Below are 14,428 nucleotides of genomic sequence, written 5' to 3' on the forward strand. Positions count from 1 at the left end.
TTAATCAGTAACTAGAAACTGGTTCAGATGAAATTATGTTGCCAGGCACTTGCCGAGCTCTGAAAGTTACTGTCTGTGGCTCAATTCTGGGAGGCTCAGTATTAGAGTTGCCAGCTCCTTTATGTGGGTGATTGAGACAATTACTGTGTAAATTACCCATGGTAATCAGGATGCACACCCAGATCTGACTTCCAAAGGCTGCTTGTGTGGAATTCAAGGCACATAATAGGTAGAATCCAGCCTGTGGGTCTGAGCATTACATCATTACAATGAGTCATTGGGAAGCCCCAAAGGAGCTGGTAAAAAAAAAAAAAAAAAAAAAAGAGGACTTCTGAAATGATGAATAGAACTATTCCATACCAAAGTCCTTTTTGTTCGGTTGGTGTGTGGTGACCTTGAGAAGTACTCTCTCAAATGATGTCTTATCATCATTGATATATTGTGAGGACATTAGTTAGTAGACTGAGTAGTAATAATACTGTTGAATTAAAATGAAATCATATAAATCATAGGCCAGATGTTATTAAAAGAGCTGAAAGGACTCCTGTGAGGGGTCAGGGGCTGGGGTTTAATATGTGTATGATATGTGTGGGTTTAGTGGGTCATTATGCATTGTGATGTAAGTCTTACTAATAAACACATAGGGTTGAATTATGGCAACAGCAAATTCAAGAATAGTAAGTAAAATGAGAATAATAAATTTAATGAGGATCATGAGGGTGCTGATGTTCATTAGTGCCAGAATGGCTCCCCCAGTCAATGAATTAGCAAGTGACCTGCTGTGATATTGGCTGTTAGTCATCTGGTTAAAACTATTGATTGAATAAATAAGCCAATAGTTTCGATGATAATTAATATAGGAATCAGAGGAGCTGATGTTCCTTGTAAAAAATGAGCTAAGCATGCTTTTGTTTTATTGCAAAAACCAGTAATGACAGTCCCTACTCATAAGGGAATTGCTATTCCCAAGTTTATTGATAGTTGTGTAGTTGGTATGAATGAGTGAAGTAATAATCCTAGTTAGTTTATTGATCCAATAAATAAATTGAGTAATATTAGTATTAATGCTCAAGTCTGTCCTTTATAATCATGGATACTTGTTATCATGAAGTGAATTTTTGCTCATGTGGAGTTAAGAAGAGTGGAAATAAGTGTATGAAGCCTAATGACAAATGCAGCTCCTATTGAGAGTACATGGTGGAAATGAGCAACTACATAATGCATATCATGAGTACAATATCTCAAGGTGAGTCAGCCAGGACAGTTCCTGTTAGTCCTCCTACTGTAATACGAAAAATGAAACCCAGGGCTCATATCATGGCCAGAGAATGTTTAATATTATCCCCATGAAACACGGCTGGACACTTGTGTAAGAATGGCAGCAATCTTAGTGGCTGATGTAAAATATGCTCATGTCTCAGCATCTATTCCTAATGTGAATATATGGTGGGCTCATAAGATAAATCCTAAGAATCCAATTGATACCATAGCTCATACCATTCCTATATACCCCAAAGGCTCTCTGTTCCCTGAATAATAGGTTACAATATATGAAATTATTCCAAATCCAAGAAAAAGTAAAATGCACACTTCAGGGTGTCTGAAAAATCAAAATAAATATTGGTACAGGATTGGGTTACCTCCTCCTGCAGGATCAAAAAAAAAAGTTGTGTTTAGGTTTTGGTCTGTTAATTATGTAGTAATCAGTCAGTTCAGTTCAGTTCAGTTCAGTCGCTCAGTCGTGTCTGACTCTTTGCAACCCATGGACTGCAGCACGCCAGGCATACCAGCCACTCATACAGGTAGTGATAATAGTAGTATAGCAGTAATTAGGACTGATCATACAAATAATGGTGTTTGATACTGGGATATGGCAGGGGTTTCATATTAATGATTGTAGTAATAAAATTGATAGCACTTAAAATTAAGAAATGCCTCCTGGATATAGGTAAAAAGTGATAAGGTCTACTGAAGCTCCAGTGGAAACTACTAAGTTTCCAGCCAAAGGTGGGTAGACAGTTCAGCCTGTACCAGTACCTGCTTCAACTGTTGATGATGTAAGCAGAAATAAGAAAGAGGGTGGAAGTAATCAGAAGCTTAAATGTTATTTACACAGGGAAAGGCTAGATTAGAAGCTCCAGTTATTGGAAGAACTAGCCAGTTTCCAAAAAACCCAGTTATAATAGGCATTACTATAAAGAAAATTATTACAAATGCATGTGCTTTTACAATCACATTATAGATCTGGCCATCTTCAAGTGTGGGTCCAGGTTGACTTAACTCAGCACAGATTAATAAACTTAGCGCTGTGTCTACTATTCTGGCTCAAGCTCCAAATAGTAAATAGAAAGTACCTACATCTTCATGATTAGTTGAGAATAATCAGTGGTTAATGAACATAGGTAGAATGACTGAGTAACCATTAGACTGTAAATCTAAAGACAGAGATCTATTCCCCTTTATACCAAGTCCTATGGATTGCAAATTGAAAGAAGGAGCTTTGAATTTGAATTTCCTGTGGCTGGAGTAAATTGAATCCAGTTGACTAAAATATTTAGCTGCTAACTAAAAATTTGTGGGAAAATTAGCCCACAGATCTAGAGAGGATTTAGCTTAATTAAAGTGTTTGATTTACATTCAATTGATGTAAGATATAATCTTGCAATCCTTATTAATCGGAAATTAAGTATATTATTCTTGCTTAGGGCCTTGAAGGCTCTTGGTCTATTTAACCTAAATCCCTATTCCAGTACTGAGAGAACTGGTGTTAGGGGTAGGGTTATTGTAGATACTACAGTTGTTGGTAGAAGAATTATTTGTTTTGTGAGATCAAATCATTTTATTTTTATGCTGTTTGTGGAAGGAAACCTGGTTAGTGCTGTGAAGTATGTAAGTCACATATAGAAATACAGGTTGAGTAGTGTTGTAAATAAGTGTAGGTAATATAATGTTATTATTCTTTATTATTTCTTGAATGATTATTTACTTAGGTATGAATCCTGAGGGTGCAGGGAGACCTCCTGTTGATAGTAAAGTAACGAGAATGTGAGTTGTAATGATGGATATTTTGTTTCATATGTGTGATAATGATAATGTGGTAGTGGTTGAGTTGCATACAAGTTTTGTGAATATGGGGATTCCTTGGTGGCTCAGATGGTAAAGAAACTGCCTGCAGTGTAAGAGACTCAGGTTCGATCCCTGGGTCAGGAAGATCCCCTGGAGAAGGGAATGGCAACCCACTCCAGTATTCTTGCCTGGAGGATTCCTTGGACAGAGGAGCCTGTCAGGCTATAGCCCATCAGGTTGCAAACAGTCAGATATGACTGAGCCACGAACACTTACCCTTCTTCATCATGAATGTAGTGAAAGTTAAAATATAAATGACTAGGTATAGTAGTGTTAAGGTGAGATTATGTGATAAGATAGCTGATATTCATCCTATGTGGGCAGTTGATGAATAGGCTATGATTTTTCATAGCTGTGTTTGGTTTAGTCCTCCTCAGCCCCCAGTTAGGATAGATGGTTTGGATACAGTTAGTATTAGGCTTAAATTAATGATGGTGAGATTTGATATAGTATGGATATGGGTGCAGGTTTTTGTCATGTTGATAAAATTCGGCCCGATGCTAATTGTGTTGTGCTAAATTGCTTCAGTCATGTGCGTCTGACTCTATGTGATCTCCTGGACTGTAGCCTGCCAAGCTCCTCTGTCCATGGGGTTCTCCAGGCAAGAATACTGGAGTGGGTTGCCATTTCCTTCTCCAGGGGATCTTCCTGACCCAGGGATCAAACCCAGGTCTTTTAAGTCTCCTGCATTGGCAGGCAGGTTCTTTACCAGTAGCACCACCTGGGAAGCCCCAATAAGGCCTATTGCTGTTATTATTCATGCTATCGGATTAAACATTTTTGTAATAGTTCACTGACTGGAGAATAATAAATTAATGATAGCAGCTATTATAAGTAATAGTGATTTGGTCGATTGTGTTAAAAAATATTTAGCTTCTATGACTTGTGTGTTAAAAATTTTTTATCACAATAGGAATAGTGGCCAATATATTTATTTCAAAGTCAATTCAGATTAGTAATCAGTGGAAACTAATAATGATTATAGTTTGTGAAATAATGGTTAATAAAATGATAATAGAAATGATGAGGTTTATTAGTACAGGAAGAGTATAAACCAACATTTTCGACAGGGGTATGGGCCCGATAGCGTAATTAACTGAAGTTACTTATAAAAGGTAGTGTAATGTGGTAGCACCAAGAATTCTGGATTCTTTGGGGTAGGTTCAATTCCTGTAACTCTAGAAATAAGAGGATTTAAACCGCTATTATCTACTCTATCAAAGTAACTCCTTTATCAGATATATTTCTTATGTTTGTGAGGGAATACTTGATAATACAATGGGTAATGAAACATGTCATGTGCACAGGGCTAGTGTTAGGAGTAGAAAATTTTTTCAGAGTAAATGTATTAGTTGGTCATGCCAGAGTTGGGGGTAAGATGCTCAAATTTATAGAAAGGAAAATTGTTAATAATAGTGACTTAACAACAAAATAAATTGTATACAGTGCTGGCATATGTGGGTTGTGGAATGCTCATAAAAATAAGACTGTTGTGAAAATACCTATTATAATAGTATCTGCATATTCTGCAGTAAATAATAAGGCAAATGGGCCTGTTGCATATTCTACATTAAAGCCTGGTACGAGTTCAGATTCCCCGTCTGTTAGATCAAACGGGGCTCGGCTGGTTTCTGCTAAAGTGGAGATAGGTCTTATTATGACTAGGGGTCATGATGGAAAAATTAGTCACAGTTGTTCTTGTGTGATGATGAGGGCGTAAAGGGTCAAGGACCCATTTATTAGAAGGACTGACAGAATGGTTGCTAGTGTTACTTCATATGAGACTGTCTGTGTTACTGCTCAGAAGGCTCCAGTTGGTGCACATCTGAGTTGGAGGCCTATCCAGATCATACAGTAGAATACACGCCTAAACTTGATGTGGCTGGTATTAATAGGACTTCTAAGTTTATGTTAGTGACAGAGTCAGGTATAGGTAGGTAGGGGATTCAGAGGTCTGGGCTAACTTAAGGCTAGAATTAGTGCTAAAATGAATATAGACTGAGGATGTGGCTGGTGATAATGGTTCTTTAATGAACTGCTTGACTGCATTGGCAATGAGTTAAAGTAAACCATGTGGTCCTATGACATTCGGGCCTTTTCAAAATTGAATATAACCTAAAACTTTCTGTTTGATTAGTGTTAAGAATGCTACAGCTAAAAGGATAGGGACTGTAAGTATTAAAATATTAATTATGAACATTTTGTCAAGGAGAGGATTTGAATCTCTGGTTTTAAAGGTTTAAGTTTTACACAGTTACCAGGCTCTGTCACCTTAATTAAACCCTGTTCTTGGGTAAGATTTTATGCTTATTAATTAAGATGAGATCATTGATTATTTTTAAGGTGCTTGTTTGATTTTGGCCTTATTTCTCTTGTCCTTTCCTACCGGGAAAAATGTATAATAGAAACCAACCTGGATTATACCGGTCTGAATTCAGATCGCGTAGGACTTTAATCATCAAACAAACGAAACTTTAATAGTGGTCACACCAGTGGGGTGCCCTTATATAACACAGGGGTCATAAAGCCTGTTGTCAGTATGGACTCTAGAATAGGACTGTGCTGTTACTCCTAGGTAACCTGTTCTGCTCATCTATTTTTGAATCAATAAGGGATGATGTGGTTTGATAGGTAAGTCTAGGCTTTAAAATCACTTGGAGGATTTTTTGTTCTCCAAGGTCACCCCAACCAAAATTATTAACCCGTATAGTTTTATTCTGATCTGAATGGTGTTATTTCATCTGATCTGATTGGTGTGAGGTGATACCTCATTGTAGGATCGAATGCACTTCCCTAATATTTAGCATTGTTGACATCTTTTCATGTGATTTTTAAAAATGTGTGCGTTAAATGTGTACCTGTTAACATTGGTTTTGTGGTGGTCTACCCAGTTATGAATTCTTTTTCAATGACCACCCCTGGGAAAGTCCAGGAGATCAGCTGTTTACTTAGAACCCCTTGGACCTTGTGAATACCCTGTCCCTGTGTTGTGAGTACCCTGTCCCTGTGTTGTGAGTACCCTGTCAACACAGCTTTTATAGTTGTAGTTACAAACCATGGCCACAAGGCGGCATCATTTCTTCATGCCCCACTTTTTTTTTTTTTAACCGTTTCCATTCTTCATTGTCATTTTATATTGGAGTGGGGCTTCCCAGGTAGCACTAGTGGTAAAGACCCTAACTGCCAATGCAGGAGACATAAGAGATGTAGGTTCGACCCCTGGGTCGGGAAGATGCTCTGGAGGAGGGCATGGTAACCCACTCCAGTATTCTTGCCTGGAGAATTCCATGGAGTGAGGAAACTGGTGGGCTGCAGTTCATGGGGTCACAGAGTCTGAACACAACTGAAGCGACCTAGCACAGCGCCCATAGTTTTGTTATCCCTTGATGGCTTAATCTTGTATTTTGGGGTTAATGAATTATAGCTCCATAGGGTCTTCTCATCTTGTTTATTCCCACATTTTCATGAAAAGATAAATTTCACAGATTAAAAGTAGGAGACAGTAAAACCTTTGTGTGGCCATTATATAAATGGCCCCAATTTTTAGAGTCCTTATTTGGAGAACAAATGGTTTTGTTACCTTTGCACAGTCAGAATACTGTGGCCGTTGAACGATTGTCACTGGGCAGGTAGTGTCTCTAATACTACTTATGCTGTTAATAGAGGTCATGTTCTTGATAAATAGGTGGGGTTAGTGATTGCAGAGCTCCTTTTACTCTTTTTAACCTTTCCTTGGGTGCATACCTGTGTTGGGTTAACAGTATGGTTCATAAATAGTTTAATGCTGAAGTAGTGAAAGTAAGTTGCTCAGTCACGTCTGACTCTTTGCAACCCTGTGGACTGTGGCCCTGAATCTCCTCTGTCCATGGAAGTCTCCAGGCAAGAATACTGGTGTGGGTTACCATTCCCTTCTCCAGGGGCGCTTCCTGATGCAGGGATCGAACCTGGGTCTGCTGCATTGGCAAGGTGGATTCTTAACCATCTGAGACACCGTGGAAGCCCAAGGTAATGCTAAGTTATGTTTATTTACTGTTAAATAACCATAGTTGATGATATAAATTTAGGCAAGGACAAATACTTCTTGTTACTCATTAACATTATTGCTTCTATTATTAAAAAGATTAGTCCAGTAATAGACCGAGAGGTTGATTTATTTACTATTGGTATTAAGGAAATGTTGAGCTTTACTGCTTTCTTAATTGATGGTTGCTTTTAGGCCAACTGTGGTGGTGGTTATTTTTTACTCTCTAGTGAAGATTGTATCTGTTTCTAAAAGGCTGTGTCTTTTAAGATTAACTCCTAAAAATACATTATGATTTATGGGGATTTTTGGCTTTTTAAAAGTTGAACTAAAAATTCATTTCCTGGACAATCAGCTATCAGCAGGCTCATTAGGCTTGTCACCTCTACCTACAAACTTCTCACTATTTTGCCACATAGATGAGCTTGTTCTGATAAACTGTTTGTAAGTAACTCATCTGGTTTCGTATAATTTAACTTCTCTGTTAAAGTTTTGCTAGTTGAATCATTATGCAGACCGAACAAGGGGTAATCTGTGCTTTTTGTTACTTTTAGTTTTTCTTTCATCATTCCTTTGCGGTGCTTTCTCTATAGCACCAAATATTATTCAAATTTCTATCTCCTATACTTTGAATATTTAAGTAAGTTTTTTATCTAATTTGGTTGTGCTAGTATCATGGGGAAAGGAATGAGATAGATTTGGTTCGTGGCATTCACAAATCATGGTGCTTTATTTAAGCTATGCTGTGATTTATCCAAGCACACTTTCTGGTATGTGACCTTGTTATGACTTGTTTCCTCTCACACAGTTAGCACTTACAAAAAATTTTAAGTATTTTGTTACATTATTTGAGGGAGATGACAGGCGGTGTGTGTGCTTCATGGCCTTATTCAAATAAGCACTCATCACTAAATCCTCCTTTAGTTCTTAGAGTTCATAAGAATTTTCCCATAGAGAGCATATTCTTAAAATAGAAAATGTAGCCCATTTCTTTCCATCCCAGAGGTTACACCTTGACCTAATATTTTTATGGATAATGATTATGCTTACTTTTATTCCTTTCTAGGGTTTGTTGAAGAGGATGTTATATGTCTATATATATAGTAATATACACATTATATATTAATGTTTAACATATACATTATATATTTAATATATTTAAATATATTTAACATATTTATGTGTTATATATTATAATATATAATTAAATAATGCATAATATATAATATTATATATAAATATGGACTTCCTTGGTGGCTCAGATGGTAAAGAATCTGCCTGCAATGTAGGAGATCCAGTTCACTCCCTAGGTCAGGAAGTTCCCCTGGAAAAGAGAAGGGAATGGCAACCCACTCCAGTATTCTTGCCTGGAAATCCCAAGGACAGAGGAGCCTACAGTCCATGGGGTCGCAAAGAGCAACTAACATCATCATCATCATATATACATAATATACATGTATATATATTATACATATACATAATCTAAAAAGGCATGGAATGCACTCTGCTACCCACATTATGTGGTGAGCATCTGATCCAACTCAGGGTTGAATTTTTATTGCTTTTAATGAAACTCTTTCATCCTATTTTCGGATTTCTAGTTCCTTTCCCTTTTTGCTGAGAAGCAAATTTTGTGAAACCAAGCCAGGAACTGTGGAAGGGAACACGTGGAGTGTCCATTAGTAAAGCCCAAATGCTGCCAGGAACACCACTGAGCGGTACTCCCGCACGACAACAGACAGACTCCACCTTCTGCCATTGGATCAAGGGAGCTAGGGATGAAGAATGTGATGAATTGCCCCTCAGTGACCCTCCTACTAGTCAGTCAGGTGACTCAGACACAGTTCTGTTCTGGGAATAAAGAAATACTACCCTCACCATTTCCTCCTTACATCTGAATGCCACATCACTGCAACCTCATCTGGCCTCCCAGGTGGCGCTAGTGGTAAAGAATCCACCTGCCAGTGCAGAAGACACAGGAGACGTGGGTTTGATCCCTGGGTTGGGAAGATCCCTGAAGGAGGAAATGGCAACACACGCCAGTGTTCTTGCCTGGGAAATTCCATGGACAGAGGAGCCTGGCAGGCTATAGCCCATGGGATTGCAGAGTCAGACACGACTGAATGAGCACAAGCTGTGAGAGTTTGTACTTGTTCAAGAGTTGGTCTATTTCATCTATGTCGTCAAATCTATGTAGAATCTTTTTGATGTTTGTGTATTCCCTGTTTCATTCCTAATCTTGATTATTCATGGCTTCTGTCATTTTGTAAGAAGTCTGAATTTCATATTTTCAAAGCCCTGTAGATAGCATAGTTGTGAAAGTGAAGTGAAAATCTGAGTTGCTCAGTCATGGCCAACTCTTTTCGACCCTATGGACTGTAGCCCACCAGGCTCCTCTGTCCATGTAATTCTCCAGAGAATCTTCCCAACCCAGGTATCGAACCTGGGTCTCTTACCGTCTGAGCTCACTTTCACATTTTAAAAAATTTTAAATTTATATTGTAGTTGACCCCACTCCAGTACTCTTGCCTGGAAAATCCCATGGACGGAGGAGCCTGGTAGGCTGCGGTCCATGGGGTCGCTAAGAGTCGGACCCGACTGGGCGACTTCACTTTCACTTTTCACTTTCACACATTGGAGAAGGAAATGCAACCCACTCCAGTGATCTTGCCTGGAGAATCCCAGGGACGGGGGAGCCTGGTGGGCTGCCATCTATGGGGTCGCACAGAGTCCGACAGGATTGAAGCGACTTAGCAGCAGCAGCAGTTGATTAACAATATTGTTAGTTTCAGGTCTACAGCAAGGTGATTCTGTTGTACTATACATGTTTCTATTCTTTTTCAAATACTTTTGCCATCTAGTTTATTGCAGATTATTGAGCAAAGTTTCCTGTGCTATACAGTAGGTCCTTGTTGTCTATCCTAATATAGCAGTGTGCACATGTCATTCCAAACCCCCAATCTATCCCTCCTGCCCCCCATTTCCTCTTGGTAACTTTCTGTTTTGTAAACAATTTCATTTGTATCCTTTTTTTAAGTTCCCCATATAAGCAATAGTATATGATATTTTGTCTTTTAACTTGTTTCACTTAGTATGACAATCTAGGTCCATCCATATTGCTGCAGATGGCATTGTTTCCTTCTTTTAATGGCTGAGTAGTATTCCCATGTATATTTGTACCACGTCTTCTTTATCCATTCCTCTGTTGATGAATATTTAGGGTGCTTCCATGTCTTGACTATTGTAAACAGTGTTGCAATGAACACAGGGTTGCATGTGTCCTTTTTGAATCATGTTTTTCTCTGGGTATTTGCCCAGAAGTGGGATTTGCTGGGTGATATGGTAGCTCTATTTTTAATTTCTTAAGGAATCTCCTTACTGTTCTCCATAGTGGTTGCACCTATTTACATTACTAACAACAGTGTGGGAGGGTTCCCTTTTTCCCACATCCTCTCCATATTTATTATTTGTAGACTTTTTCTTTGTTCCAAACTTTAATAAATTTTTTATTTTGTATTGGGGTATAGCTGATTGACAGTGTTGTGATAGCTTCAGGTGAACAGCGAAGGGACTCAGCCATGCATAGACATGTATCCATTCTCCTGCAAACTACCCCCAATCCAGGCTGCCACATAACATTAAGCTGAGTTCCCTGTGCTGTACAGTAGATCCTTGTTGGTTATCCACTTTAAATACAGCAATGTGCACAAGTCTATCTCAAACTCCCTATCACTTCCCCCCACCCTTCCCTCACAGCGATCATAAATTCCAAGTCTGTGAGTTTTTCTGTTTTGTAAATAAGTTCATTTGTATCATCTCTTTTTACATTCCAAATATAAGAGATGTCATATAATATTCCTCCTTCTCTGCTTACTTCACTCAGTAGGACTCTCTCTAGGTCCGTCCATGTTGCTGCAAATAGCACTATTTCATTCTTTTAATGGCTGAGCAATAGTCCATTGTATATATGTACCACATCTTTATCCATTGCTCTGTTGATGGACATTTAGGCTGCTTCCATGTCTTGGCTAATGTAAACAGTGCTGTAATGAACATTGGGGTGTGTGTATCCTTTCGGATCATGTTTTTCTCTGGATATATCCCAGGAGTGGAATTGCAGGGTATGTTAGCTCTATTTTTAGTTTGCTACAGCACCGCCATACTATTCTCCATAGTGGCTGCACCAATTTGCACTCTCATCAGCAGTGTAGGAGGGTTCCCTTCTTCTCCAGCATTTGTTTGTGGATTTTTTGATGATAGCACCTCACACCAGCCAGAATGGCTATCTTATTGCAGTTATATTTGCATTTCTCCAGTAATTAGCGATGTCGAACATCTTTTCTTGTGCCTCATGGCCATCTGTATGTCCTCTTTGGAGAAATGTCTCTTTTAGGTTTTCTGAGTTTTTGAGTGGGTTGTTTTGATGATGTTAAGCATCATGAGCTGTTTGTAAATTCTGGAGACTAGTCTTTTTTCAGTCACATCATTCACAAATATTTTCTCCCAATCTGTAGACTTTTTATTTTTGCTGGGTAAAAGCATTTAAGAAGGTCCCATTTGTTTATTTTTCTAGGAGATGGATCGAAAAAGATGTTGCTGTGATTAATGTCAAGAGTGTTCTGCCTGTATTTTCCTCTAGAAGTTTTATAGTGTTTGGTCTCACATTTAGGTCTTTAATAATTTTGAGCTTATTTTTGTGTATGGAGTTCATATTATTTGCAGACTTTTTCATGACAGCCATTCTGACTGATGCGAGGTGATACATTATAGTTTTTATTCAGATTTCTCTAATAATTAGCTGTGTTGGGCATCTTTTCATGTGCCCCTTGGCCCTAAGTGTGTCTTCTTGGAAAAATGTCTCCTTAGGTCTTCTGCCTTTTTTGATGGGGCTTCTCTGGTGACACAGACAGTAAAGAATTCATCTACAGTGTGGGAGATCTAGGTTCAATCCCTGGGTTGGGAAGATCCCCTGGAGAAGGAAATGGCAACCCACTCCAGTATTCTGACCTGGAGAATACCATAGGCAGAGGAGGCTGGTTGCTACAGTCCATGGGGTTGCAAAGAGTTGGACATGACTGAGCAACTTTCAAGTCTTTTGCCTAAATTTTTGTTTTTTTGAGCCACATAAGCTGTTTGTACATTTTGGAGATTAATCCTTTGTCAGTTACATCATTTGCAAATAGTTTCTGGCATTCTGTTGGATGTCTTTTTGTCTTGTTTATGGTTTCCTTTGCTGTGCAGAGCTTTTGAATTTAATTAGGTTTCATTTATTTAGTTTTGTTCTTACTTCCATTACTCTAGGACAGAGATCAAAAAAGATACTGTTGCAATTTATGTCAGAGTGTTCTGCCTATGTTTTCCTCTAAGAGTTTCATCAATACCCAGTGTCACATTTAGATCTTTAATTCATTTTGAGTTTATTTTTGTGTTAAGAGTATTCTGGTTTCATTTTTTTACATATAACTGTCCAGTTTTTCCAGCAGCATTTATTGAAGAGACTCTTCAGTATATACTCTTGCCTCATTTGTCATGGATTAATTGACTATAGATGCATGGGTTTATTTCTGGGCTTTTTATCCTGTTCCATTGATTTATATTTCTGCTTTTGTGCCAGTACCATACTGTTTTGATTACTTTGTAGTATAGTGTGAAGTCAAGAGTGCCTGGTTCCTCCAATTTCATTTTTCTTTCTCAAGATTCTTCTGGCTATTTGGGGTCTTTTGTGTCTCCATACATTGAAAACCACAAAACTGTTACAATTTATGCTTCAGCCATCAAAGGTAACTCAGAAAACTTGAGAAGAGAAAGAAAACCTATTTCATTTATTCATGTTTTCATTTTCCATGCTCCTCCTTTCTGATGACTCAAGGTTCCCTTTTATTGTTTCCTTCTTGTTTAGAGAGCTTTTCTTTAGTCATACGTCTCAGGGAGGTCTGCTGGAGAAAACTTCTCAGTTTTACTTCTGAGAATGTCTCAATTTCTCCTCCCTTTCTGAAGGATATTTTCACTAGAATTCTGGAAAGACAGTTCTTTCAGTCCACGAGAAACGTGCCACTCGTGCCACTCGCTTCCAGGCCCCCTGGTTTCTGAGGAACTTGCTGCTGCTCTGTGTTAATACATCACCACCTGGAGGAAACGAGCCGTTTCTCTGGCCCATTTTTAGGTTTTTTTCCTGTGGCTCTAGTTTTGAGTCTTACTGTGAGGTCTTGGTGTGGACTCCTTTGGTTTTATCTTATGCTCATTGGCATTTTGAATCTGAGCCTTTACGTGGCTTTGCCAGAGTCAGGAAACGGTCAGCCCTTTTTCTTGGAATATTTTTTTCAGCTCCCCCTTTGTGTCCCTTGTTCTTTGAACATATTCCATGAAAACCATGGGGAAGAAAGTTGAAGGAATTAATCTCCCAGAAGAATTCTAGATATTAGCAATAAACAAGGTAAGAGAATTATGGAGCCTGGGGCTTTGGGGTTCTCCCAAACGCACTACACAGCTGAGTACCATGGAGCTCCATGGCTGCGCGCTTTCCTTGGTGACCCCGGGCACCACCAGCAGTTCCCCAAAGATGGTGTATCACTCAGTTCAGGCCAAAATAATGACAACTAAATAGCAGAAGCAAGCCTCAGTCCTCTCCCTCTCACACCGTAACACTCCTACTCTGCACAACAAATACAACAAAACCAGAGTTTCCTTGGTGTGAGCCCAGAGATTCTGATTGGAAAAACAGGTCTGATTAAAAGATACATCCCCAGGAGATTCTGAAGGACAGACAAGCCTAGGTCACCCTGGTAAGAATGTAAACGAGCACAGTGCCCCCTGCATCACGCTTTGATCCCTTTGGTGTCTGCGGGATATGTCACCACCACGCAGGGCCAACTGACTCAAAAATGTGTCGCTTTAACTCCCTACATGTTCTTCCATTTGTTATAACAGGAACTTAGAAAAACCTAACACTAACCTTTGAAAGAATTCTTAGTGAAAGTGGAAGTTCTCAGTTCCTACAGCACAGGTTGGTAATGGCACTTCCTTTTCTCCATCTGGTCTGTACTCCCAGAGAAGGATACACAATGATGCTAACCATGGGTACACACAGCAGATAACAGTATGCATAGTTTCAGCCCACATCCATACATCAAGTAACATATTACACCAACTTGGATGTTTACAGAACTTTCTTTAAAATGAAATTCACCATTATTTTTTGTAGCCATTCAATATTTAAAATTAAATTCTCTGATATTTTTCTTAACATTCAAAGATGCACCATGCAAAGTAGAAAGTCAGTTG

Source organism: Muntiacus reevesi, chromosome 3 (assembly GCF_963930625.1).
Source record: "Muntiacus reevesi chromosome 3, mMunRee1.1, whole genome shotgun sequence".
NCBI lineage: Eukaryota > Metazoa > Chordata > Mammalia > Artiodactyla > Cervidae > Muntiacus > Muntiacus reevesi.